At 59.7% G+C, this 26,733-nt stretch overlaps 1 protein-coding gene across 3 annotated transcripts in view; it reads right to left on the bottom strand.

Moving 5' to 3' along the window:
• RBFOX3 (RNA binding fox-1 homolog 3) overlaps positions 1-26,733 on the bottom strand; it is a 427,350-nt gene that overhangs the window by 127,645 nt on the left and 272,972 nt on the right. The window lies entirely within an intron of this gene.

The raw sequence follows: 26,733 nt of genomic DNA, 5'->3' as shown, positions 1-26,733 counted from the left end.
TTCCTTGGTTTCTTAAAGTGAGTTTTCCTCCCGATTCAATTTAGTTCCATTTAATCCAATCCATCCAGCCCCGGTGAGCAAACAGCCCAGAGCGCGGGTCTGGGCCAAGCGCCCGGCACGGGAGCTGGGTGAGAGGAGTCTGCCTCCCGGCCCCGCAGTCGGAGGGCCTGGGGTACAGGACCACGCCTTGCCCGCCCTGCGTCCCTCCCACCCAACAACTCCCACGCCTCCCTCTGGATCCTCTGCTCTCCAGGCTCTGTGCCCAACCCGCAGATTTCCTCCAAGTGCCGGGGACGCTGGGCCCCGGGATCTGCAACAGACAACACCAGCACAGGTCAGGGCGGGCAAGGCAGTCCCATCCTTACCCGGCAGCCTTGACCTCCAGGCTCCTCGAACAGTCTCCGAGTTCCCCGAAATGCCTCTCGCTGTCCCGAGTGTCCTCGTTTGGGCAAAGCAAAAACCATGTAGCATGAACACCGGCATTACACCTGCCGGGTCCCCATCGGGAGACTCAGAGGCTGGGACCCACGTCCATCTCCAAAGAGCCTCTGTGTTTTTGGAAAATTCAGAACCAGAGGGATGGTTGCAGGGCCCGCTGAGCCTGATGCCTCCAGCGTCCGTGGCACACAGAGGGCAGCCCTGTCTTCCCTGAACTTCAGGCCAGGCCCTTCCTTGTCCTCTGTCGGGGGGAGAACCTCTGGGGGGGAGTGAGCTCTCCCCCACGCCTTGCGGTGTGAAAGGGAAGCGGCCCCCATTTAAACCCGCTCCTGCTGTGGTCCGGCCACACTCCAGGTGTGAGCCAGACAAGGACGGGCCGACCTGGATGGGGCCTGCCTTGCATTTCTGGGACGAGCAGGGGCTCCCCACCCGCCTCTACTCTAGCACGTCGCCCACCCCGCCCTACCACCCGTCCTGGGGGCGAGGGACGGAGAGGGAGGGAGGCCCCCGGAGCCTTGCTTGATGACGCCCGAGGGCAAGCTCGTGGGTCAGGAAATACGGAGCTGATTCTCGGCCTCTCTGTTAGCAAACACTGCTCTCCGCCACTCAGCGGGATAATCAATTATGGTGATTTTTGCCTGGATGATCAGGTTCCTGGAGGAGCACAGCTCATTAGGCCAGGGGTGCTGACTTCCCCACGTGCGTCTGTGGAAAGACCCTTCAGCAGAGTCCAAACAAAGCGAGACGCATTCACCGAACTCGGAGGGTCCTCGCCCAGCCCACCCCTACTGAGACGGCCTCCACACAATGTCTGCGGAGCCATGAGACGGTTGTGAGTCTGCCGGGAGGGGGAGGGGGGCATAGACTGCCCCCCACCCGTAGGCGTGGGAACTCCCACTGTGCGGCACGGCCTCCCGCACTTGACTTCAAACCCCACCTGCAGAGCCTGGCTCGGGGCTGCCCCCCCAGGGAGGCAGTGGACGTCTGCTGAGTGAATGAATGATTGAATGAACGAACGAACGAACTAGCCAATAAGCATTTGCCTCCAGGGACCTGAACTGCACTACCGTTTAGAAGAAGGGATTGGGGGGCACCTGGGTGGTTTAGTCAGTTAAGCGTCCAACTTTGGCTCAGACAATGATCTCACGGTTCGTGGGTTCAAGCCCCACGTCGGGCTCTGTGCTGACAGCTCAGAGCCTGGAGCCTGCTTCATGGATTCTGTGTCTCCCTCTCTGTCTGCCCCTCCCTAGCTTGCGCTCTTTCTCTCTCTCTCTCTCTCTCTCAAAAATAGATAAACACTGAAAAGAGAAGAAGGGATTGGGTCCTTCTAGAGTGATCTTTGCTCTGGGGGATCCCTGTCGTGGACGCGATTCACCCCCCCACGGAGACCCTTCCCCGTCTCCCTGCCTGCTTGGATCTCCCTGCATCCACCAGCTCCCAGAGCACAGCCTCGCCCCAGCCTCTCTCTAGTCCCCTCCACGCCGACGTGGGCTTCCCTCCCCAATTCTCCTCCTCCATCCAAATGACACAGGTGACCCCTGTGTCCCTGCTTCCTTTGGTACATAACACGTTTTGTCCTTCAGAAACTAAACTCCGGCTCACGGGTATTGCCCTTGTCATGAAAAGAACACGTGTCCATTAATAAAACCAGGTTTTAGTGTGGCTCATGCCAAACAATTTGCCAGACACGCGCCCCTTAGGTTGAAGCACAGACCCTGCCCGCTCGCGACGGCCCTTCGTTTGCCGTGGACTCCCCGCTGGGCAGGAAACGGAAGGATGCGGAGAAGGCGGAACACGGATTCGTGACCGGCTGGGACTCCTCTTCGCTAAAGGTGCCTTTCTAGTCACCGTCTTGGGTCTCACAGATTGAGCATCGACGACGCACCGGACACGGAGTGCGTGTTACAAGCCCCGAATGAGTGCCACAAGGTGGGCAATGTTCTCCCCGACGGCTGGGTGAGAGAGGGGCACTCAGATGTTCATCCCGGTCCACTCCACCTTCGTCCCAGCCTCCTGCGCTTCCGGGGAAGGGTGCTCGGACCGCCCGTCATTCTGGAACACCTATGCTCCTCAGCTCCAGGGGCAAGAGTCAGCCGCAGGTGCCTTTGCTCCGGTGGGGGTGGGGTGGGGGGGGGAAGCGGCCTCTCCCTGAGGTGGGTCCAGGAGGGAAATGTTTGCCCATGCTGACGGGGCCAAGGACGCTGCCGGTGACGACAGACCCAGTTTTAAAAATGTTCCTTTCTTTATATATTTGAGAGAGTGAGAGAGAGGGAGGCAGACAATCCCAAGCAGGCTCCACATTCAGCGCAGAGCCTGACACGGGGCTGGATCCCCCCACCCCACGATCATGACCAGAGCTGAAATCAAGAGCCAGACGCCTAAGTGACCGAGCCCCCCCGGGCGCCCCCGACAACAGACCCGTTTTTGCAGGAGGAGGCTCCGATGTCTGCAGCAGGGAGAGGGGGTCTTTCTGCCAGAACATGGCACACGTAACGAAATGCCCCGGCCTGGGCGGCTTGAGCAGCGCCGGAGGCAGGGAGGTGCAGGGTCAGGGTGCGGGCCCATTCGGGTCCCGGCCGGAGCCTGCTTCCTGTCTTCCTGCTGTCCTCACCTGGCGCGCACCCAGCGAGCTCTCGTGTCTTCTTACAAGGACCGTAATCCCAGCCTCGGGGTCTCATCTGACCCTGTTCACCTCCCAAAGGCCCCCTGGTGCCGTCACGGTGGGGGGGCGGGAGGTCAGCCGGAGCACTTGGGGGACACGCTCATTCAGCCCGGGATGCACGGCGGGCCCGCTTTTGCTTTGCTTTTCTCCTTCTGTGTTTTCCCCACGTGCAGGGACAGCACTGGCTTTTTCACAGGACAGACGCCACTCGTGTTGAATGTGTTGCAGGGGCGCAGCTGCAGGTGGCGGGAAGGGCCTCGGGGGGGGCCCCCCTGCCCACCCCAGGGGGTGCACCTGCCCTCCTGGAGAGGGGGGGGGCTCGGGGTGGCTCCGGGAGGCCTGCCTGTCCTCCGTGACTCCTGTCATCTCACCCGGGATTTTATTAAATGGCCCGTTTTGTACTCTCTCTCTCTAAGGGGAATTGGAGGTGAAGGGCGCAATTTTATAAATAAAAAATTAACTGTGGGTGGCTTAAACGTGACTTTTGATGATGGAGATCATGATGTTAGAGCCACTTCAATTTAAAGGGTTTTTTTTTTCCTTCTGAAAAGAAATTCACCTTTGCGGAGAGGAGAGGAGAGAGGAGGGGAGGGGAGGGCGCTGGCTCACATCTCAGAGGCCTCAAGCCACTGTGGGAGGGACTGGGAAGTTCTAGCAGGTTCTGGCCATCGGGGTTGTGAGCCCACAGCCCACACAGGCCTCAGGGTGGGGCCAGCCCCTGAATGGCCCCCTCAGGGCAGGGCAGGGGTACGGTCACTCTGTGCTGGTGGCAGCCTGGATCCCTCTCCCAGGAAGCCTGGCGGGGCTCAGGGCCTGCCCGCCAGAGCCCCCGCTACAAGGTGTGTGCCCTCAGGCCGGAAGTCCTGTCCCAGTCCGGCCCCTGCGATAGTGATCCGCTGCTGACACTCACCGAGTGCACACGGGTAAAGCCCACCCGGCGGAGTAGCGAGTCTCCTGGTCCCAGGACACGAGCAGAGCAGCTCTGCCCGTGTGTACACCCTCCCACCTGTGCCCCAGGCCCTGCCTTCCTCTGACCTGCTGTGGCCAGCGGGCTCCCTCCCCTGGCTGTGTTGGGCTCGCCAGGCCCAGCCCAGTGGCCCGGAGCTCTGCACGGCCCTGGATACCTTCATCACATCACTCGGGCTAGATCTGGGGGGATGGGGTCTGCGGGCACCTTGCCCTCGCTGGGAGGGGCCGTGGGGGAAGAAGCTTCTGTGCTTGGCTGAACTCAGCACGGATCTGGGAAGTGAAGGGGGCTCACTGGTCCCAGGACAGGTGACACCCGCAGCCGAGTGGCATTTATAGCATCCACGGTGTCCACAGGCACTGCTGAGTATCACCCTCTTGCCCCGGGTGGGCCAGGGGTGGAAACTGAGGCCCAGAGAGGGAAACTCCCCAAGGTCGACAGAGTCCAGAGACTCCGCTGTGGGCACGGAAACTTCCCTGGGCCCCCGAGCCCTGGAGAGGAGGCAGGCGGGCGGGCGTTTAGCTTCTTCCTGAAGAGCTTTCAGTAGGCACCCCCGCTGACCAGTCCAGGATCGGGTTGTTTCGATGAGTCTGCAGGACCCCACGGGCCGATGGCGCGCGGACAAGATGCCAGCTGTACTGGGTGGAATCACATCCCCCAGAGACACATGTCCACCTGGAGCCCCAAAACGGGATTCCCTTATTTGGGAACAGGGTCTTTGCAGGTGTAAGGTGTAGTTAAGGGTCAAGATGGGGCCGCCCTGGATTAGGGGGGGGCTCTAGCTGCAATGAGTGTCCCTCTGGGGACCAGGAAGGAGAAGACACCAGGCACAGGGGACAGGCCATGGGACGACGGAGTCAGAGCTGCAGGGACACGGCCACAAGCCAAGCACAAGTCTCAGCCACCAGGCGCTGGAAGAGGCGGGAAGGATTCTTCCCCTAGAGTCCCTGGCTGGGGTCTGCTGGCCCCCAGGCTGTGAGAGAATAAAGCTCCCTGGTTTTCAGCCCTCAGGGAGTGGTGATTTGTGTCAACAGCCCCAGGACAATAATCTTCCGGCCTTCAAATGCCTTACAGCAGCCAGGGCACAGCCCTGTTCCGGCCATGGCAGCCCTTTCTTCCCCCTCGGTGACCACCACCGCCCCCCCCCCCCCCCCCCCCGGCCTTATTCCTGATATGCCAACCCCTGGGACGCTCACCTCACTCGTGTCACACAACTGGACCCTGAGAAATCACCTTTTAGAGAGACGGACCTCTCAGGAGAACTGTTATTCCCCTGGGGGTATTTTGAATCTACTGTTTAAAAAAATTTGTTTTGGGTTTTTTTTTTGGGGGGGGGGGTTATTCGCATTTTTTTTACTGTGGTAAAATATATATAACAAAATTTACAATTTTAGCCATTTTTAAGTGCAGTCCAGTGGCCTGAGATACATTCTCACTGTCGTACAGCCATCCATCCGTCCACCCACCTCCGGAACGTTGCCATCATCCCAGGCTGAGACTCTGTCCCCATTAAACACTAACTCCCCGTCCCCTGTCCCGACCCCAGCCCCTGGAAATCTCTATTCTACTTTGTGTCTCTGTGAATCGGACAACCCCAGGGACCTCACGTGAGTGGAGTCACACGGTGTTTGTCTTTTTGTGACTGTCTGACTCCACATAACGTAAGGTTCCCGTGCTCGGTCCGTGTGGTAGCAGGTGTTACAATTTCCTTCCTTTTTATAGCCGAATAATATTCTGCCGTGTGGAGGGACCACATTTTGTTCCTCCATTCATCTGTCGCTGAGCATGTGGGTTTGAAGACAATCATACAGTTGGCCGTGTTTCCGGTCTGGCCGCCTGCAAGTTCGGGAAACGACAACAAAAAACTGTGCCTGAGCCTTGCTAATTGAATCTCAAAGCCCCGCAGCTGTATTTTCCTGTCCTGTCTTTTCTGCCCTCTGATCTTGACTTCTATCTACGGACACACTTCCCTCTTATTTCCTGTTGCTATGCAAATGGTACAAAATGGTCTACACAACACAATGGGGATAAAAGCTGCAAGCGATGGCCGGCTGGTGGTCTCCCAGTCATTCCTGAGGCCACACGGGGCCGTGCACCGCCTGGAGAGGGCGCCCCGTCTCCCAACCGCCCAGTCTCCAACGGTATTTATCGAGGCCGGCAGGAGGGGCACGGCCACCGAGAAGGAGGACGTCCCCGCCCCCCGGGGGGCGCTGGGGCTGCGGGCCCTGCACACCTTTGTCGGCCTGGTTTCCTGGCCACGCTGGCATATGCCGGTGTCTGATTACGCCGACCAGGCTTTTCTTCTTCCTAACGCAAACCGAAGGGCAGCAGAGGCCCCGTCTGTGCCGCTCCCCGGGGAGCTGGGCGCCGCACGCCATGTTCCCTTCAACACTCAGCTGAAATGGAGTTCAGTGATGGCCATGTCCGGGCGGCCGTCCAGTCCCCGCTTGGCTGCGGTGTCTTGGCGCCCGTCCCCTCTGTTTCTTTAAAAGCTGGCTCTTGAGTTCGGACAGTCAGCCCGGGCTAGGTTCAAAGCCATGGTGGGGATGGGTCTCCGGTGCCAGTGAGTTCGCAAGGCCCGTCCAGCACGCCCTGCAGGTGCCCTGAAGGGGCACAGTGGAACCTGAAGATGCACGGCTTCGCTCTACGGAGCGAGGCAGGTCCGGGCTGAGAACTCGGAGAAACATGGCCCCTGGGCGGAAGCGGTGGGTGGGACGCGAGGGGCTGGTGCTGCCCGCTTGTGTCCGTGAGCAGCGCCAGCGGAGGATGGGGAGGGCGGCGGAGACGGGCCAGGGAGCTGGGACGACGCACAGGGCGGACAGCGCCATTCAACACGCAGACGACCCGTGTGCTGGCCTCTTAGACGAGGCATGCTTTCTATCAATAATTTAGACATGCCCTTTCTCCTTTGGGAGACGGGCAAAATCTCATTTCCTGAGCAAATCCCCTAAGAAACCAACCTGTTCATTCCTCTAAGACTTTCAGAAATCTGTCTCCATCAACCCACTTACAAAAAACAAAAGAAGGTGATGGGTTGAGAGTGCCGAAAGCTGGGTGCTAGGAAAGCCGTCTGCGGAGTGCACGGCGCCCGCGGGCCCTGGGACCGTCTAGGACCACGCCCCCTCAGTCTGCCCCCTGTGGCCCCCCCCCCCCACTGGCTTCTGTAAAGCGGGAGACACGCTGTTCCAATGTGAGGCAACAACTAGAAAATCACTCGTGGGAACAGAGGGACACGAGGCAGAGATTTCCATCTCGGGAAGAATCGTGGGATGGGGTGGCTACAGCCTTCTCCGGCGTCCCACAGGGAAGAGAAGATCCCGGCAGTGCTGGGCGCGCACAGTAGGGCCAGGCCTGGTGTGCTCGTTAGACCTTTGGCAAGTGCTCAGCCTCCAAGTGCCTCGGTTTACTCTCCTGTAAGTGGGGTGAAGACAGTACGCACCCCTCGGTGCCCGTGGCTGGGAGGAGACAGCCATCGACGACAATGGGCAATAATGGCAGACCGGCTCACTGAGCTTGCAGCCGACCCTGGCTGAGTTTCACCCAAAGCGGAAGGGAAGGGTGCGGCTCTCCCCCGCCCCCAGCGCCCAGTCCCCGACCACAGGGGAGGGAGGGAAGTTTGCAACAAACCCCCAGAAGGGGCCCCAAAGTGATGCCCAGGCTGACGGCTCCTTCCACCCCGGAGAGTGGGGGGAGTCTAGGAGACTTCAGTGGGCTTCACCTGCACCCAGGGTCTCCTCTGTCCAGAAAGAGCACCACGCCCCCCACATGAGCAGGTTTACCCCGGAGGCAACACGTTTCAAGCGAACACGTTTCACGTGTGGAGTCTGCACTGTGTTCTCTGTGGTTTAGGGAGCACGTTGCACAAATCGTCACAAGTCCTCCCCAAAGGGCTGCCGGATGGGTGCCCCTGTCCCCGCGTACAGGTGGGGAAGCTGAGGCTTCTCCAGGTGGCCACGCCGGCAGTGGCCGGTGGCCTCGGGTGGCAGAAGTGTCACTGTCACGTTCTTTGGGGGGACGAGGCTGGAAAGGGCTGGTCGGGTGCTGACACACAGAGCAATTCAGCGTCTGGCCTCATTAGCCGCGAGACCCAGCTCTGCAGGCCTTCTCGTCCAGGCTCAGGGCTCTGCAGGCTTGACCGGCGATCTGGGTGACCATGACCACTGCCTTGTCCACCACTGGTGGACCCCTGCCCGCCGGGTCCTTCCTGTGAGCGGGGACCTGCCACTGGCAGGCTGGGGAGGGGTCTTCCTGCTGGCCCAGCCAGGGCAAGGCCCCCTCCCCTGGATTAGCAATGTCACAAGCCTCCGGCCTCTTCCCGCAGCTGACAAAGGACTCCTGAGACCCCTAAGCCACCTGAGCCCCACAAACCCACTTCTGGAAGCACCACGGAGCCTGGGCACTCGGCACCATCACTGCCACCTGCTACAACAGGGGTGCTTGGGTCTCCAAAGCCCCCGTTTGTGCTGGGGCTGCGGGCTGGTGCGGGGCAGGTGCTGGGAACAAGGCAAAGCCCACTTTCAACAGCCTCCCTCTGTTCTGCTCCAACCCTGCTGCATAACCGGGCCTCTGGTCTTCTGCGTCCTGATGATTTGACTTTGAGGCCTATCTGACCCTGACCCTGAAGGGACTGTCCCAGAGCTGGCTAATTCCTGAAGGACTGTGGCTTTAATGTGCAAACCAGCCAACGGGAGGAGCCTCCATCCACTCGGGGCCACTCCCCCCTGCCCTCGTCTCCCCAGGGCCGGCACCAGACCACAGTCCTCATGTTCTGGAGCCCAGTGCGATGATTCAGCCTGCCTGTCCTGTGCCTGTGCACCTGCCACACTGGTCCTTCCCATGGAAACCACAGCAAAGGCTCGTGCCTGCATTTTCCTGCTCCCTCTGCCTCCTGACCCAGCCTGGTGTTTCCCATGAGAGGTACCTCCTGCTTCTAGGCAACAGTGAGTACATAACAATCTGTACGACCATCATTTCTGTGTCTGTGTGCCTGATTAAACAAATCCTGGGTCCCTTTGAAATTTTTTTAATGTTTGTTTATATTTGAGAGAGAGAGAGAGAGAGCGAGCGAGCAAGGGAGGGACAGAGAGAGGGGGAGGCACAGAATCTGAAGCAGATTCCAGGCTCTGAGCTGTCAGCACAGAGCCCGACGCGGGGCTGGAACCCACGAACCGCGAGACCATGACCTGAGCCGAAGTCGGACGCTTAACAGACTGAGCCACCCAGGCGCCCCACATCCTGGGTCCCTTTAAAGCACCTGCTGGTCTCTCCTCCAGGGTCTCAGCTCTTGCAGGGGGAGCTGGTTCTTGGGGGAGGGGGGGCGCTGAGTGCTTCCCCAAGGGCACGAGGAGTGAGTCGTGGTGCAGCTTCCAGGCTGAGCTCAGCCCGACGGCCACTACACCACGGCCACCTCAAAAAGATGATTACCGCTCCGTGATTCCCTTTCGGGATTAACACATCTCTGCTCACTTTACCAATTCTGGAGTCTTCGGCTGGAAAGGGCCTCAGAAGTGAAGAGTAAAAGTGGCCTCCCATCATACCCATGTCCCGGCAAGCATCTGCCTGCGACTAACCCACACTGACAGGCGGTTAATTTGCAGATTGTGCCGGTATCGACAGCTCTGTTCATTTAATAATAGATAGTGGCTGTCCTCTGCTCACGCAGAAAGTCTTTGCTGAGACGGGAAACATGATAAATTGTGAATGTTTTATGCGCGCATTCCTGAGCCCCCGGGGCTAATGGGCAGGACTCTCAGTAATAATTACAAAAATGACTTTTGTTAGGGGAGGGGCCCCTAACGAGGACGGCTGAACTAGCAGAGCACAAGGTGTGGGCAGACGGGCTTCTGGCTTCCGTGTTTGGGCAACGCCGGTCGAGTATTTGCTTCAGCAGACGGATGTGCTGGGGTGAGGTTCACAGCTCTGCCTGACCCGGATGACATTGGATTTACAGAAACAACAGAGCAGAGCTGAGGTTCACAGGAGGGATCCCCTGTGGGCTCCTTGGACAGCCTTCCCTGGCTCTCCGTGCCCCCCAGCTGCTGGCCAGCCTCCAGAGTGGCGGTGCCTCTGGGCTTCCCTCCCTTTGCCCCTTCTCTTCCGAGCAGCGCCTGACCCCCCCCCCCCCCCCCCCCAGCCACCCGACGCGCTTCTCTGTGTCCTGGTTCCAGCCACTGTCCACCCTCCACGGACTCCTACATCGAGGTTTCTAGCCCAGTCCATCCAGGTCCCTTCTGGACATGGCCACCCGGCTTCCCATGTCAGGGTCACGGCCAACTCAGTGGGTGGGACACAGAACTGGGAAGGTCCTCGGTGCTGAGCCAGCACCCCAGGCTCAGATTCTCGGGGTACTCACTCTCCCTGTTCCTCCCCAAACTGGCTTCTACCCACCCTCCCTCCACAACACCTCATGCGTCTGTTTGCTCCTTAGCACACTTAAGCACTCAAGTCACTCGGCGAGAGCCCCTTGCTCCCCAGAGCTCTGTGCACCCCTGGACCGGCCCTCTGTGAGCCCACGCTGAATGCTGCATCACAAACTCGGCCCCGTCGGACACCTCGGCAGCCGCCCGCAGCCTCAGGAAGGTCCGGACCCTTAACCCGGTGGCAGCTCATATTGGGTGCCAACCCGCCCTGTAGCCCCACATCCCCCCGGCTCCCTCATCATGGGTTTACCCTGGGTTCCCTGATAAACTTGTTCATGCTTCTGGATCTTTCCTTTCCCTGCTGGAAAAGACCTACCCCTTTCTCTCCACCGACAAACTCGGATTCAACCAAATTATCGGGTGGCCTCAGTCAGCCCCGTCTTTCTCAGCAGGATGCGCACCTGTTGACGGGCCCCTCAGTCCTCCGTGAGCAGCCCCTCTCCTGCGTGGGGGCAACGGGGGGACAGCCACACCTGGTCCTTCTCCCAACCCATCCGCTCCAGTGGGTGATGGAATATCCCTGCTCCTGAGGCCTCAGTCCTGGCCCTTCTCTTCTTACCCCGTGGCACCCCGTCCATGCGCTGCTTGTACTGCCTCCTGCATGCCGAGGATGTCCCACCTGGCACCTCTGGCCACAGTCCCCCAGGGTCAGGCCAGAGAGTCTCCCAGACTCCTCCAGCCCAACACGCCCAAGCTCGGGCCCTTGCAGAGAGCTGGTCCCGCCTCGGTGTCAGCACCTAGAATCCTCATCCACGCACGTGGGCAAGCCGCCCGGGGGCCACGCTGACCCCGGCTCTGTCAGTCCGACCTCCAGAGCGCCTCTGCCACTCATGTGCCTCTCTCCCCCGTGGGCCGTGTGCCACCTGCCCAGCTCAGGTGCCACCGCTGCTCACCTGGGCCGAGTCCCAGCTGGTCTCGGGCATCCACTCAGGCTCCCATCAGACTCCTCTGCATTTAACCACCAGGGAGACCTCTCCTTGATGCAAATCTGATCACGCTCCCTCCTTCCCGTGAACACACTTCCATTGCTTCATGGAAGGGCTCGGCCTGGCACACAACGTCCCACGGGGTCCCTGCCCACCCCTACAAGCTGCCCCTGTCCCCCCTCCCACGTGCGCTCCGGCCATAGGGACTTTGCACCTGCCCTTCCTGCTGCAGGCCCCTCGCCCTCCCAGGCGGTGGTCTAGCCTCTGACCTCAGACTAACCCCCCATGGGGACCACACAGGATCGCTTCTACTTTCAAAGCATCGTGCACCCCAGCCCTTTGGCCCTCCGAGCTTCTCGCCTCCCTTTCCCTCTAGTTAGGGCAGCTTTGCTCTGGCCCTAATCCCGGGGCATTGTCTCATCTTAGACAATGTAAGATGAGAACACACGGACGTCTACACGAAGCTGTAAACTCAGATCCTCTGGCCCCATGGACCGAAGAGATGCCCCAGGTTCACGTGCATTTGGGGGGAGGCTGTGTTTGCAACGGGAGTAGTGAGAGGGCCCTGTGGCCAGAGAACAGTGCCTTCTCCCAACCCCAGATGTCCACGTCCAAGCCCCTGGGACCCGTAACTGTCAGGCTACACAGCAAAGGAGGCTTATGATAGCAGGTGGAGTTAAGTTTGCTCCTCAGCCGACTTAAACTAGGAAGCCTGTCTTGGATTATGCAGGGGGGCCCGGTGTGATCACAGGGTCCTGAGATGTGGAAGAGGGAGGCAGGTTCGCAGTGAGGAGGTTCATGTGAGAAAGACTCACCCGGTCACTGCCAGCTTTGAAGGAGGAGGGGGCCCGTGAGCCAAGGGATGCGGTGCCTCCAGAAGCCAGAAAAGGCCGGGAAGCCAATTCTCCCCAGAGCCCCCTGAAGGAGCCCCACCGACACCTTGATTTGAGCCTGTGAGGCCCGCGGGACTTCTGACCTCCGAGATTGTGAGGACTCGTCCTCACGTTTGTTTGTTAGAGCGGCGACTAGAAACGAACACCCTCTTCTCAGGGGAAAGGCCAGAAGCACACAGTCCTGCCTCTGTTTGCCCTTTCCAGCCAGTCTTTCTGTCTCTCTTCCCTCTCCCTTCCGGCCTTCACAAGCCTCAATGTTTGCAGGGAACGGGGCACGCGTCCAGCCTCCCCACCGGGCCAACCTGGCATGACCCAAGAGGAGCGGATTCCCAGAGGGGAACTGAAGGTCTCAGAGGGCCCCCCTGAGCCCCCTCCTCAGGGCTCCTTCCTCACAGAGGGGAGGAAGGTTTTCTAAATCCCGTTCCTGGGACGCCGGCCTGGGCCTGCGGGAGCCCCACCCCGAGCCTTCTCCCACGTCTGCGGTGCTCTGCGGGGCCCGGAACTCTGCAAAGCCCCCGGTCCTCCGGACGGAGCCCCAGGCTGCTGACCCCACCGGAAGGAGGCAATTTGGGCAGGAAGAAAGGACACGTGACAGAAGATGCCTGGGAGGGCCCAAGCGGCACCTGGTGCCCACAGACGTCTTGGAGGAGGACACCTGCCAGCATCTCCCAAACGGGGGTTAAAGCCGGTGGGGCCACCCCCTCCTCCCCTGAGTACCCCCCCTCCCCCTCCCCCTCCCCCAGCAAAGCCAGGGGGAGGACACAGATTAATTCGACATTTAATTACATTCACTTAACAAGATTATCCAGCGGAGGTTAAAAAAAGAAGTCTGCCTCCCAGATGAAAAAAAAAAGCCCTCTCTTTATCTATTTATAGCCTGTATATACATAACCAGAAACGAATATTTCTTTATGGACCATTAAAGATTTAATGTTTAATTTATAGCCACTTTCTCTGGCGGGGTGTCCAGGCACAATGTCAACATTTTTAATTAAATGAAGTTTTTTTTTTTTTTTTTTTTAATCACAAAGGAAGATATGTATTTAAAAGCCACATTTGAGCCAGTAAGCGAGACAGCCGTGGTTTGCCGCTCTGGAGTTTCAGATCACAGCCCGGGCCGTCTGTGTCCAGCTGGCGAGGCGGCCGCTGGTTCGGAAGCCTGGCGGCTTGGCCGAGCACGGGAGGCTCCCGGCTGCTTGCCGAGTGCCCACTGCGTGCCGGGCACTGCCCCGGAAGGTTTACACGCTCCTACATCTTTAATGCTCCCAGCTACAGCAGACGAGGAGGGGGCCGGGAGGGATGGGCCTCATGGTCAACGAAGCTCAGAGAGGCCGAACACGCTGCGTGAGGTCACACGGGAGCAGTAAATGGATGAGAAGCCCACTTGTGGATCCACTTGGATTCCCAAACCCAGGCTCTTTCCTTTCTCCCATTGAGCACAGGCTCGGGAAGGAGCCTTCTGCCCAGCGTGTGTCAGGACTTCGGAGTCAATCAGTAGCTAAAGGAAGTGGCCCAGACACCTGGGCTGGGTATGCAGCCGTGCCAGGAGGACCTGTGTACTGTTGGGTCCCCAACACCCAGGCCAGGAGGCTCCTAGGAGTCCTTCGGCGAGGCTGAGGTTCGCGAGCGTGTGACACTCCAGGAGGGGCTCAGGTGTCCTGACATCGGGCGGGCAGAGACCCTGAGGTCTGCAGGAGGCCCGCTGCTGCCCAGCACCGATCCCTCCTGGTTCACAGCCCTGCCCGTTGGGTGGCGGGAGGTAAGGAGCATCCCTCGCTCCCAGGGGCCCTCTGCCGAAGCAGCGCCCACCCGAAGGAGGCCCCGCCCAGCCGGGGTCCGGACACGGTGACACTGAGAGGGACACCTGCATGCCAGCCAGTCCCTGTCCTGCCGCGGCCGCTCACAGGGACACAGTCCTGCTCCCCCATTCTTCACTCTGGAGCGCTGTCCCCGGCGGCTGTACTCAGGGGCAAGGCCATGTTAATTTGAACCGAGGGTGAAAATTGCAGGCAGCCAGCAGCTTTAATGGGGTACTCTGTCTTACCCTGGCGGTCCCATCTCCGGGGGGAGGCTCCGGGAGATGCCGAGTCAGCATTGGGATGGGCAGGGGCCACAGTTGTTCAGCAGCCGGTACCTGGCTCGGCCTCCGGGCCTGTGAGTTTCTATCCTAGGGGTGCTGCGGCTCAGGAACTGTGTCCCCACATTTCCCCTCCCCCCGTCCTGCGCATCCCGGGGACAGCGGTGGGCTGGGGGCGGCACCGAGACCTTCATCCTCTGCTTTGGGCCGGGGCTCCTGTACCTTCTGCTGCCAGAGCCAAGCTGTGCTCTCTCTGTTGCCCGGGCTCTTCCCACCTGGGTGGGGAAACAGGCCCCCGCCAGCCTGCACACTCTCGGTCACCGTCTTTTAGGAAATTGGGGAGCTCCCTCCCGATGTGTGCACTTGCATGGTCCAGAGCAAAGGGGTTTGCTGAGGACCCACAGTGGGGGTCCGTTCTGACCACCCCACCCCCCAAGGGGTGCCCAGCCCCCACCTTCCTCAACCTTCATTAGCTGTTGAGGTCAGAGACGTATTGGATCTGCTTTTCCCTGAAGGGAGGCGAGTCTCTGGAGCTTGTATTCCCATAAACCGACCCTTCATTTCTCATGTGAATCCGCTTTAATTACAAAGCTAAATAATGGGAAGGAAATATTAAAATTAAAAAAAAAAAATCCCTACACAAAGCAAGTTTGCTTGTGCCGGCCAGGCACAGAGCGAGGGTGGCACCATGCCATTCACTAAAAGCATGAGTGTCACTAAATCAATAATTCATTTACTTTAATGAGATAAGTACTTTGAAAACTAATTGCAAACCTGCTCCATTTACTCCGACCCGTTACAGCCCTTAATGTAAATCGCAGAACCATCGCTGTGGGAAGGAGAAGAGTCTTTATGCGGAAGACACCCAGTCATCTTTCCCCTTCGTCCGAAGAAAGAGGAACAAAAGTTCTCCACGGGGACGGAAGCAAGGGCGGGGGGGACCAGCAGACTCTGTCCCGTCTTTCCTGCCTGGCCGCCCAGCACCACACCGCCAGCCTGACGGTCGATTTGCCTCTTTCCACCGCCAGAGGGGAGTCATCAGGAAACCAAAACTCGGCAACCCCAGACCCCGGGGAAGTGACTGTCCTCGGGCCTCCGGAGACGCCGATGGTCTCCGGCGAGCCCTCAGCCCTCGGCTGCTCCCAACAGGCTGCTTCCCCGAGCCCCGAGCCTCAGGAGGACTGCCCGGTTCTAGAGAAACCCATGCAAGGTGTGGTTTTCAGCTCACGCTGGCAGGTGAAGTCCTGAAGGTCCCAAGCGTGGCCTCCGTCGCCTGCAAACCTCCAAGCAGCGGAAGAGGGGGCATCGGGCAGGGCTCTCGAGCCGCAAGCACCACGGGCAGAGCCCTCTGGTTTATCAGCCAGGGGGGCGGGGGGCTGAAGAGCCAGAGAACACGCAGGGTCAGGGAAAGACACCCAAGTTCAGAAAAGAAAACGCAACGAGGGCACGTTTTTCAGCTTCTTACATCAGAGCCTTCTGAACCCTCTTTTTCTCTGTTTTCCTGTCCTGCTGCAAACAGATTCCGGGTTCCTCAACACAAGCCCACGATCGCTTCTTGACATTTTCAGGGAGACCCCTTATTAGTACGTTTAGAGACTACGCAGCAGGACGTGTGTTTGCTCTGTGGTTCGGCGCTGGTCCGGCGCGGCTCTGGGGTCGGACCTGGTGCCCCGGGAGCGGCCGGCGGCGACGTTCTCTCGGTGACGGAGAGCCTGACCCGGTATCCCTGCGCCTCACACCCCACTCAAGAGTACAGGGCGGAACCTCCCTCACTCGAAACCGCTGGGTGGGCAGCTGCCCTTACAACGCCACGTTCCCTGGGCACCAAGCATGTGCTAGGCCAGCCCCGGCTCACTGGGGTCGCTGGGGAAATGGGGTGTCATTTTCCCAAGCTAGAATGACGCCAGGCGCCCTCAGGGGCAGACCCAGACAGATGACAAGGAGCTACGGGTTCTGGGGGCCAAGAGGGGATGGGCAGGGCTCCGGGTGCTTCCGTACTGAGCAGGAGATGGGCAGACGCTTTGGGGGTGAGGCTGAGGCACCCCAGGGCTGTGGGAGATTACACCGGGGCTTCCTGGTGAAGGCCCCCGGCGGGATCCCCCTGCCCCACCTGCCCTGCCCTGCTGCTTGCCGAGAAGGTGACCTGGGCTGCCTCAACCTACCCTGGGGCGGCGGGTTCAAAGACACGTCCCAGCAGACGTAGCCCCAAAGACCCGTGTTCCCGGCTTCGCGACGGAGGGAGGCCGCTCTGCCTGCGGCCACAGCTGGCTTTGTGATGCCACCGCCAAGACCAGCTCCAAACCAGAAACGTCAAAATTCTCTTTCCCTTGGAAATGCTGCGCAGCAGGGTGACGTGTGTGCGGGCACGGAGAGAGTGGGGCAGCCGTGCCCACCAAAGGCCGCTTCTCACGGTTGCACCGTTCTCTCCCCCGACACTCGACCTGATGCGGCGTCTTGGGACTCCGCCCCAGGAGCCGCGCTCGCCCGGGGGTTGAGGAGACTGCCGGGCGGAGTCCACAGGGCGGGACCCGCCACCGTGCCCTGAGGGATGTTCTGGGTGTCCAGTCCCTCTGGGAGGCGGGCACCTGCCCGAACGCAGAGGCACAAGGGAAAGGTAGCAGCAGGGGAGGGGCTGCAACCTGGAAAGAGCCTCCACTCCTACGTTTCTGAGAAGCGGACAGGTTGCAAGTAGGTCTCATCTGGGAGGCGACTCGTGGAGGAAGGGGAAGAGGGGAACTTCCAGGGGCCAAGGACAGAGGCTGCTTTGCAGCCCGAGGGGGAGTGCCCAGCTGTCCGGGAGGGGCCGAAAGGGGGCAGAGCAGGGACACGCTAGACGTCTCCCTGTGCTGAAGTGGCGATCCCGGGCTCCCCAGGAACCGAGGAGAGGCCAGGACCCAGGCGCAGCGGTGAGCCCTGTGCTGCCCCGACCGCACAGTTCCCGAGTGCCTCTTGGAGCCGTGACCTCCAAGCCCAGACAATCTGTGCACTCTGGCAACAGGGCATTTGTTAAGAGCCCAACTGACGGCTCCACACACATCAGTCTGGGCCCTCCAGGGCCCCGTGGCGGCCCGCAAGTCTGCAGGTGTGGGGCCAAGGGTCAGCGGGGCAGGTGGCCTGAGTGGCCGCAGGCTTTGGGAGGGGAGAGCGAACCTTCCAAATGGAGCAGCCTTGGGGCCAACTCACAAGGGCTTTGGCCAATAGCTGCCAGCTCCAAGGAGCTCATTAGCGGAAGGACGGCCGCCAGCTGCACAAGTTCCTGCTGGACGTGACGAGGGGAGCCAGAGTCCCCCGACCTCAACCCTGTGGCTGCCCTGGGAGCGTCCGAGGCTGGGCAATGAGCCAGCAGGTGAGACAGACCCATCACCCATCGTGCCCCTGCCGGTGCCCTGGGGGTGGGTGGGCCTGGGGGTGCATTCTGAAGGTCAGCCTGGGCCTGAGAGCAAGGCACCCCCGGGTCTGCTCTCTGGACAGAGCTCCAGAGCAAGGACCAGAAGAAGGGGGCTCAAACTGAGCCCCCGAGCAAACCACCTAGCCTCCCTGCACCTGCTCTCCCCACCTGCTCATCAGGGCCGATCGCGGCGCCGTGGGCTCAGCACCCATCTGCGTGCTTTGCAGAGCTGGCTCTCCCTTCACCCTCTGGGAGGCCCTACGAGGCAGGGCTGAGCATCATCCCCATTTGACAGGTGAGGAAACTGCGCACACAGCGGGTGACGGGCGCCTGGACTCGGCCCCTTCCTGCTGTCACTCTCTGGGAGGTGAGCAGGGTGCGGAGCCCTCCGCGTGGCAGGACACCAAGGTAGCACCCACTCCGCCACCCCAGGGCCTGGCCCGATCCACCGGCCTGCTTGTTTAATTACCGGGTACGGACGTGCAGGGTGAGGGTCAGGGTGGGAACCTGCCTTGTCCAGCCTGAATGCCTCCCTCTCCCCACCCCTGGCCAGAGTCAGTCCTGGGGGGTCCTTCTCCTCTGCTGAGGCTCAGCTTCTTTGGGGGACCCCTCCCCACAAAGTGGGCCCAATGTGCCTGGTGTCCTGCACCTCCCAGCCTCCCCCAGGAGACCTAGTGCCATTGGAGGCCTCAGCTCCTGCGTGCCGTGTGTCCCTTATGGAACTCCCACACGGGCCTGATCTTCCCTCAGCACCTCAGAGCTAGCACCCCTGGGAAGGAAGGATGTGGCCCTGTGGTGGGTGCTCAACAGAGTCAGAGGTGCCCAGAGGCCGCTTCCGAGAGCAAGAGGAGGTCAGCTGGTAGCCAGGCTCCGAAGGTATCACCACCTGCCAAGGCCAAAGCTAGCACCCAGGGGCCAGTCCTCTGCCCAGAGAGGCCTGGTCATGTCACGCCTGTGGCACAGGATACAGCCCAGCTGGGGCCAGCTTGCTGTCACCTGAGCCTGAGGGGTGTCCAATGCCCTGACCACGTGGAAGAGGACAAATGGCCAGCGGGGCAGCCATTGAGTAGGGGAGAACCGGGACATGAGAGAGATTTTCCGTCCGCATCACAGATTCATGCTCAGGATGAACCTCAAAGTCCTTCCCCAGCTCTGATGCCCCACCTGCTCTGGTCTGTTCACCCCCAGACCTCACCACCCTCCTGCTCTTTCCACAGGCTGCACTGGCCTTCTTGCTGGCTGTGGAGCTCTCCAGGCACACTCTACCCCAGGGCCTTTGCACCTGCTCCAGCCGAATCCCACTTTTTAGGGGGTCTTTGCTCAAATATATTTTCTCGCCTGGATTAAAATCACAACTCACTGCCCGCCCCCCACATCTCCCTCGCCCCCCCACCCCCCACACTCCTGCAGGCTCTTAGCTCCTGCAGGCACAATACGGCATGCATATTTGTGTATTCTGTTGACTGTCCGTCTCCCCTAGAGCAATGTAAACTTTACAAGAGATTTTTATGTTTTGTCCACTGATGTGGATACTTATGTGTCTCTGGAGCCCAGGACAGGGCCTGATTCAGAGCTGACACTCCATAAATATTTGAGTAAGTGAAGGAGGAAGTATGAGCACCCATGAAATAATATGCACAGAATTCCTCCCTCCTCCCCTCCCCCTTCCTTCCTTCCTTCCTTCCTTCCTTCCTTCCTTCCTTCCTTCCTTCCTTCCCTTCTTTCCCTTCCTTCCTCCCTTCCTTTCCTTTCCTTTCCCTTCCTCCCTTCCTTCCTTCCCCTCTGCCCCTGGCAAAATGGTGTCCTGAACAGCAGAGAGGCCTGGAAACAAGTTGCAGGCAGAAATGCCAACCAGATTCCACAGAGGGTCCTCCAGGACCGTGCTTTCCACGCTGCTGTGTGCACACGGGTCTCCTAGGAATCTCCTAAAATGGAGATTCGCTTCAGCAGGCCTGGGGGGGGCGGTGCGGGCGGCTGAGCGTCTGCGTTTCTCGCCAGGTCCCAAGTGAGGCCCGTGCCCCAGGTGACGCGGATGCGGCTGGAGATGGGACCACGCGGAGTCTGGCTCAAACACCACGCAGGTGGGGAGCAGAATTCTATTCTATTCTAAACCGTTTCATTTTATCCGATCCCCACAGCCACCCCGATCAAGGGATCAGTCTGGGCTCAAAGTCTGCACATACACCCCCCCCCCCCCCCCAGGCTTCCTTGCTCAGACAGAGGTCCCCAGAGTGGCTGCCCCTCCCGGTTTCCCCTCCTCCTCCGTCAGGGTCTTAGTTTCTGACGCGGCCTGGAAAGCGGCGGTGGGGGGAGGAGGGCATCAGAACACCTGCTGTGTTTACACAGCATTGCTGGGGGTTCCAGCATTCATAGTACTCAAACTTTGAGTTACTTTGAAATTCCTTTGTCTGCCAGGGCCGAATTCTCAACCGAAATAACCACTCTGGAAGGGCTCCTCCTGGGTCATGGCTTTGTAAGAATTATAAATTACGTGGTGAAGCCACAGCCTGACCACACCTGGAGTGTGGTAACCGAGCCTCAGTCCTGCCCTGGAGGCTCCCCAACCCCTGACCTGAGTCTGCTGAGCTCCCACAGTGGCTGCGGGGGAGACCCCAGAGGAGAAGGACACCTACGGCTGGCCCGCGCGCAGACGTGGTGGGGACACGGCCCCCCTATCTTGGTTCCCTGCTGCAGGGTCGTACAAGCTCTCGGACATTTCTCTCTGAATTCCACCTCGGCTGTTCTCTGAAGGAAAATCAATGGGAAGATCTCAATTAATCACACGGGGGCAAATTGATTAGGGTCCTAAATTAGGTCAGTGCTGCTGTCTGCTCAGAGGGTAGGACCCCTTAATCATGGTTTCATTCGTGGGAGGTGGACCACAGGCAGAGGTAGGAAGATCTGGCCAGTCTCCGCGGGCTTATCGGGAGGGCCATGGAGGGGAGCTGGTATCTGTCCCTGGCCCACTCCCCCTGCACGGCGCTGGAACGCATCCCTGCCTGGGGCACGAGACAGGCCAGGCCATGACCGCTTTAACAGAATCACTCTTTTCCTTCCTGCTGGATGGAAACCGACCGGTATGTCCTCGGCCATGAGTGTGGGGGAAGCCTAGACCCTTGGCCGCCAATCACCTGCTCTGGTGACCTTCTCCTCCCTTTGTTTCCGGTTTCTGCTAAAGGAGCAGCCGATGAGTTCGACAGGTGAGGCCAGTAAAGGTAAGCATCAGCCAGCACCCCCAAGAATTCGCCCTTGGCCGTTCCTGGTGGCTGTCACTTGGCTGAGCCGGGTTTGGGGCCTTCAGCTCAGGGAGGGTGACACATCTGGGGCTAGTGAGGCATTCCAGCATCCCGAGGGCTCTGAGAAGCTCGGTGATCCCTCCTTCTCTGGGCACTGGAGGTCTGTCGTCTGGCTGCAGAAGGGTGACGGTCCTGGACACGTTCAGGCCAGAGTGGAACCTGCAGCAAAAAGGTGAATGTTTCCATGATTCCATTCCTTTCCTCCAGCACAGCATCTTGGAAGGAGGCCAGTACTTGTAAGGAGCAATCCAAGCGAAGATCGGTACTTTACAGGCGCTTTGTAAATTCTGTAGCACTTTGAATTTATGTTATTTGTTTGGAACGCTGGAAAGGCACACAGACTTTCTGCTGACGCTGTGCCTTCTCTCCCGGGGCAGGTGTTCACCTGTCGCGGAGGCCCGGCTGGAGAAGCTTGCCCTGCTCTGACGCAGCTCTGTAAGCAGCTGCCAGGAGAAGAGGCCGGAGGCAGAAGGCTGCTTCGACTCTACATGAGCTCCCCTTGCCTTCTCTCTAGGCTGGCCGGCCGAGAGTCGCCTGGAAGGCAAAGGACGCTAAATGCCCCCACAACCCCTGCCTGGAACCACAGCTCCAGGAGATCTAGGGCCCAAATCCCCAGTGCCTAGAGCGGTGACTGGCACACAGGGGCAGTATTTGTGGGCTGAATCATGCTTGCACCCTATTAGAGGGGCGGACTGTGTCCCCCACAAAGGTATCTCCGTGCCCTAACCCCCAGAGCCTGTGAACGTCACCTTGTATTTGGAGAAACGGTCTTTGCAGATGCATAAGTTGCAGATCTGGAGATGAGATCATCCTGACTTCAGGATGGGTCTTAAATCCAATGACAGATGTCCTTATAAGGGACACTGGACTCCACTGACACCTGGAGCCACCAGCAGCAGCTGGGACAGGCAGGAAGGGTCCTCGCCTGTAGTCTTCGGAGGAGGGCGGTCCTGCTGACACTGTAACTCCAGGCTGTACGAGAACACGCTTCTGTTGTTTTAGGCCCCCTGGTCTGTGGTGAGTTGTCACAGCAGCCACAGGACAGGCATGTACACGCTCGGGTCTGCAGCTTACTCCCGGCAGGACACCTTTCCCTCGAACCTCCCCGAGGCCACCCTACCTGGTTCTTTCTGTCGTGCTCCCTGGGCCCTCAGAAAACACGGGCACAGACTATGGGCACCTCTGAGGACAGGCGGGAGCCGCTGCCTCCGTGGGGCTTCCCCCTGGCCGAGGCCCCTTTGGAGGAATCTGCCCAGACGGAGGTGTGGGGAAGGGCCTTAGCCACCCGGTCGTCACTGCTGCTCCGGGGACCCTCAGTCCAGAAGAAGGCAGAGTTGTGGCAGTGCATAAAAACAGCACTGAACTTTCCCAGAAAGCAGTCGGTGCGGCCTCTGTCCAGAGCTGACTTTCTGCCACCTTCTCAGCAGGAGCCGTGCCCGGCGCTGGCTCGGTTGGGGGGCTCGGTGGGCAGATGCCATCCCCACCCGGATCTCAGACCATCAAAGGCAGGAGGCAAACAGTTCCGGAGAACAAAACCCCTCGCTGCCTCTTTGCCAGTACAAATGCTCCCAAGGAAACCAGACCTCATGAGATTGCCCTGAAGGTTTTTAATTTAACGCCGGTTTCCTCCCGAGAGCCGGCCCTGGGGGTCCACAGTGAACTGTCTTCAGGGGCCGCTGGACCCAGGACCCGGGGCCTCTCACCGACGAGTGCGTCATTGGCAGTGTGACCGTCCTGTCCCCGTTCCTCTGGCCTGATTGGCTCTCAGGCAGGACTCATCAAAGCTTTTTGAAAACCCAGGTAAATTATGTCCACCGGGTTGCCGGGATGCCTGTCATTTGATTAACTTTTTCAGAGCGCTCTGGTGAGTGGGAGAGCCCGATTTCCCTTCAGATACGTGAAGCGGTTTGACCTCATTACCTCCGGGCATACAGGTCTGTAATTCCCAGGGTCTCCCGGCTGATGTTAGCGACTTTCCAATTTCCAGAAGGGGCTTAGTTTCCGAATCCCTTTCAAGATCACCGCTATTTTATACTTTTTAATTCCATTAGGTGAATCCGCTCCCATTCCGGAGATTTACTGGGCTGGGATTTCGCAGGTAAGCTTATAAACTGCTTCCCGACAGCCCCGGCCAGGGAAGAGCCTGCCAGCTCTGGGCAGGTCGTGCGTACCAGAGGCCGCAGGTGACTGTGCACAGGTGGCTCGGAACCGGCTTGGAGTGGGGCCCGAGACAGTTCGAGTCAACACGGCCCGTGGCTCAGCGTCCGGCTCGCTCAGGAGTTTCGATTTGCTCCTCAGGCTGTCACTACACAAACGGCTGGGACAGTGGACGGCTTTCCCGACAGGGCTGCCTGCCCATGACCGGGGAGGTGAAGCTGTCTGTGCAAGCTTCTGTGGGCGTGCCCCTGCCCCCCTTCTCCAAGTGATGGCTTTCCTTTCAACCTGAAGACTAGGCCACCGTCCGGAGGCAGGAACACCCTTGAAACAGTTAAGGAGGTCCCTGGGCACCGCTGTCCTGGCCCATGTCCCCCAGCTGGTGTGGGACCCCGGACGGCTGGTGGCCCCTCTTCTCTTGAAGACACTCCAGCCCCTGAAGGAAGTGTCCTCCCTGTCCTGGCCTGGCCAGCGTCTTGTCTCGCTGCCCTCGGTTCCTGCTGGCCTGCTAGGTGTCTCATCCGGGTGACGTGTGTTCTGACGGGACCGTTCTGTGATCGGAACCTTCCCGGTACTTCTCTCAAGGGGATTCTTAGCCACCGTCAGGAATGGAAGCGTTTGGCTCTGTGTTCATGTAACCCGGGGTTGCTAATCGGCCCCAAAGGGGGTCCTGGCAAAAGGCTTCCCAACCCTGGAATTTCCTGAGTGACAGGAGGGTCTCTGTCACACTCAGGTGGCTTCAGGATGGGGGCAGACCACCCACCTCCTGATCAGTGGTTGGAAGCCTGGACCGGCACAGGTCCTGGTCCCCGATGGGGGCTGGAGGTTGAGTTCAATCAAGTGGCCAAGGATTTAATCGATCATGCCTACGTAATGAATCCCTCATGGAAACTCTGGGTACCGAGGCTGGGGCAGCTTCCCAGTGAGTGAGTAAACGGATGTGCTGGGACCGTGACGTGCCTGATTCCACGGGGGGTGGGCGTGGAAGTTCCCAGCTCCCCCTGGGGTCTTGTCCTAGGCATGCCCTTTATAATGAAACTAATCGTTACGTATAGGGCTTTCTTTCTTCTTCTTCTTTTTTTTAATGTTTAATTGAGGGAGAGGGAGACAGAGAGAGAGAGCGAGAGAGAGAGCCAGTAAGCATGAGCGAGGGAGGGGCAGGGAGAGAGGGAGACACAGAATCCGAAGCCGGCTCCAGGCTCCGAGCGGTCAGCACAGAGCCCGACGCGGGGCTTGAACTCATGGACCCTGGAGTCATGACCTGAGTCAAAGTCAGACACAACCAACTGAGCCGCTCAGGCGCCCCAGTATAGGGCTTTCTTGAGTTTATGTGACGTTCTAGCAAGTTACAGAACTGAGGGGTCATGGGAACCTGTGAATTTATAGCTGCTCAGTCAGAAGGACTAGTGTCTCTGAGGTTTGGCTGGCGTCTGCGGGGGACGGGCCCCAGGCTCGCGGGGTCTGCTGCTAACCGCGGGTGGTCAGTGCCAGAGCTGGAGCGCAGCCCGCCCTCTGGGGTGGACACGGGCACCGCGTCGGAGCCGTGCGTCTCTGCGTCCGGGCCCCAGTCTCAGCTCTGAGTCTGGGGTGGCCCAGTGTTGGGCGAGCCACTTAGCCCTGTGGGCCTCGCCGTCTCCTCTTCTAGCTGACGGGGCTGGGACAGACGAGCTCCGGGGTCAAACGCCGTGAGCACCTGTTCACCCGTCGCCGTGGGGGGAAGCTGCGGGGACCCCTCCGTCTTGCTGGTCAGAACCCAGCTGCCACTGTCCTTCCGGGAGAGCGAACCCCCTGGGCCGCGGAGAAGCCCAGGAAAGATCTGGGGAGCGCCGAGTGTGGGAGCGAGCACACAGCTCTGGCTTCAGTGCTCTGTGGCTCTGGGTCCACCTGTATCGACTGCCAGCACCCCGTGTGCTGCCGCCCCCCGCCCCAGGCCTCACCTGCACATGCACAGATGCTCTTGGTCTCGTGAGCGTTTCATTTTGTGCAGGAGTTTTCACCCTCCTCTCTCCTCTAGCCTGACACACCCATCTTGTCCCACTGTTCCCGAAAAGCCCGGATTCCCTGCACCAGCATCCAGGGTGGCGTGTGAATGCTCAGGGTCGGCAGGATCTCACCCGTCCTCCAGCCCGGCCCTGGCCGACCCCACCTGACCTTTGTGACGATGCCAGCGCTCCCCCGCCCGCTGTGTCTCCCCTCCCGCCCCGGTCCTGGAGACTCCCCCCACCATTACAAAGTTCTCCCTTGGCCACGACTGACCTCTGCCTTTCCCCAGGGTCCCAGCCCTGCCCTCTGGGTCACAAAGCTCAGAGGCACCTCGGTGGCTCGGTTGATTAAGCCTCCGGCTTGCGCCCAGGTCATGATCTGTGGTCTGTGAGTTCCAGCCCCGCGTCCGGCTCTGTGCTGACAGCTCGGTGCCTGGACCCTGCTTTGGGTTCTGTCTGCCTCTCTCTCTGCCCCTCCCCTGCTCACGTTCTGTCTCTCTCAAAATAAATAAACATTAAAAAAACGTGATATAAAACATTAAAAAAAAAAAAAAAAGGTCAAGTTTGATCCCCTCCTCTGAGACCGACTTCTGGTCTCTCATCCAGCTTGGGGCTGGCTGCCCACATCCCACGTCCCGCATCCCGGCCTGTGGGGTCAGCAGGTGTGCCTGCTGCACGTCCCCTCCTCCTGGGCACCAGGTCGCACGCATGGCCTGGCCGACTCCAGCCACCGTGACAACCCATCCGATGGCCTCCCCCTCCCTGCCTGTCTTCACACCCCTTTCCCGTCCAGCCTAGATGCCCTTCTGGGGTGAATAACATCCACCTAGAACGTCAGCACATGACCTTATTTGGAAACGGGGGTCTTTGCGGATGTGGTAAGGTCCTACTGGATGAGGGTGGCCCTAAATCCGGTGACTAGGGTCCTTACAAGGGCAGATTTGTGCAGAGACGCAGGCTCTCCTGGGCGAGACGGCCGTGTGAAGACAGAGGCAGAGACCCGACAGATGTGGCTACAAGTTCAGAAGCCCCCGAGGCTGGAAGAAGCCCGGAAGGACCCTTCCCTGACCTTTGGAGAAAGCAAGGCCCTGCTGACACCGTGCTTTTGGATCTGTGGCCCCCAGAACCACGAGAGAAGAGGTTTCTGTCATTTGAAGCCCCTGGTTGGTAGCACTTTGCTATGGCGGCCCCAGGACGCTCATACAGACCTCCGAGTCAGTCCTCCAAACCCACACGTTGTCCTTGACCCCACGGCATGCAGTACTGCCCCCCGCCCTCCCCACTGCCTCCAGACTGAGAACAACGGGAGGCCCGCACCCCAGGACAGAGGCCCTATTCCCGTCTGCTGCCGTGGTCGGCTGTCCAGCTGGGTTCCTTCTCCCAGTTTCCATGGGGACCGTGTGACGCCTCCTCTGTTCTGCCCCAACCTCTGACACCTGACTTGTCCCAACTGTCCTCACCTCCTACTCCATGGAGAAAACAGGAGCCGTCAACTCCCCGTCTGTCCTCCCTCCTTCGGGGGGAGCTCAGG

Source organism: Neofelis nebulosa, chromosome 16 (genome assembly GCF_028018385.1).
Source record: "Neofelis nebulosa isolate mNeoNeb1 chromosome 16, mNeoNeb1.pri, whole genome shotgun sequence".
Classification (NCBI taxonomy): Eukaryota; Metazoa; Chordata; class Mammalia; order Carnivora; family Felidae; genus Neofelis; species Neofelis nebulosa.
This window is presented reverse-complemented; position numbering and strand designations above follow the sequence as displayed.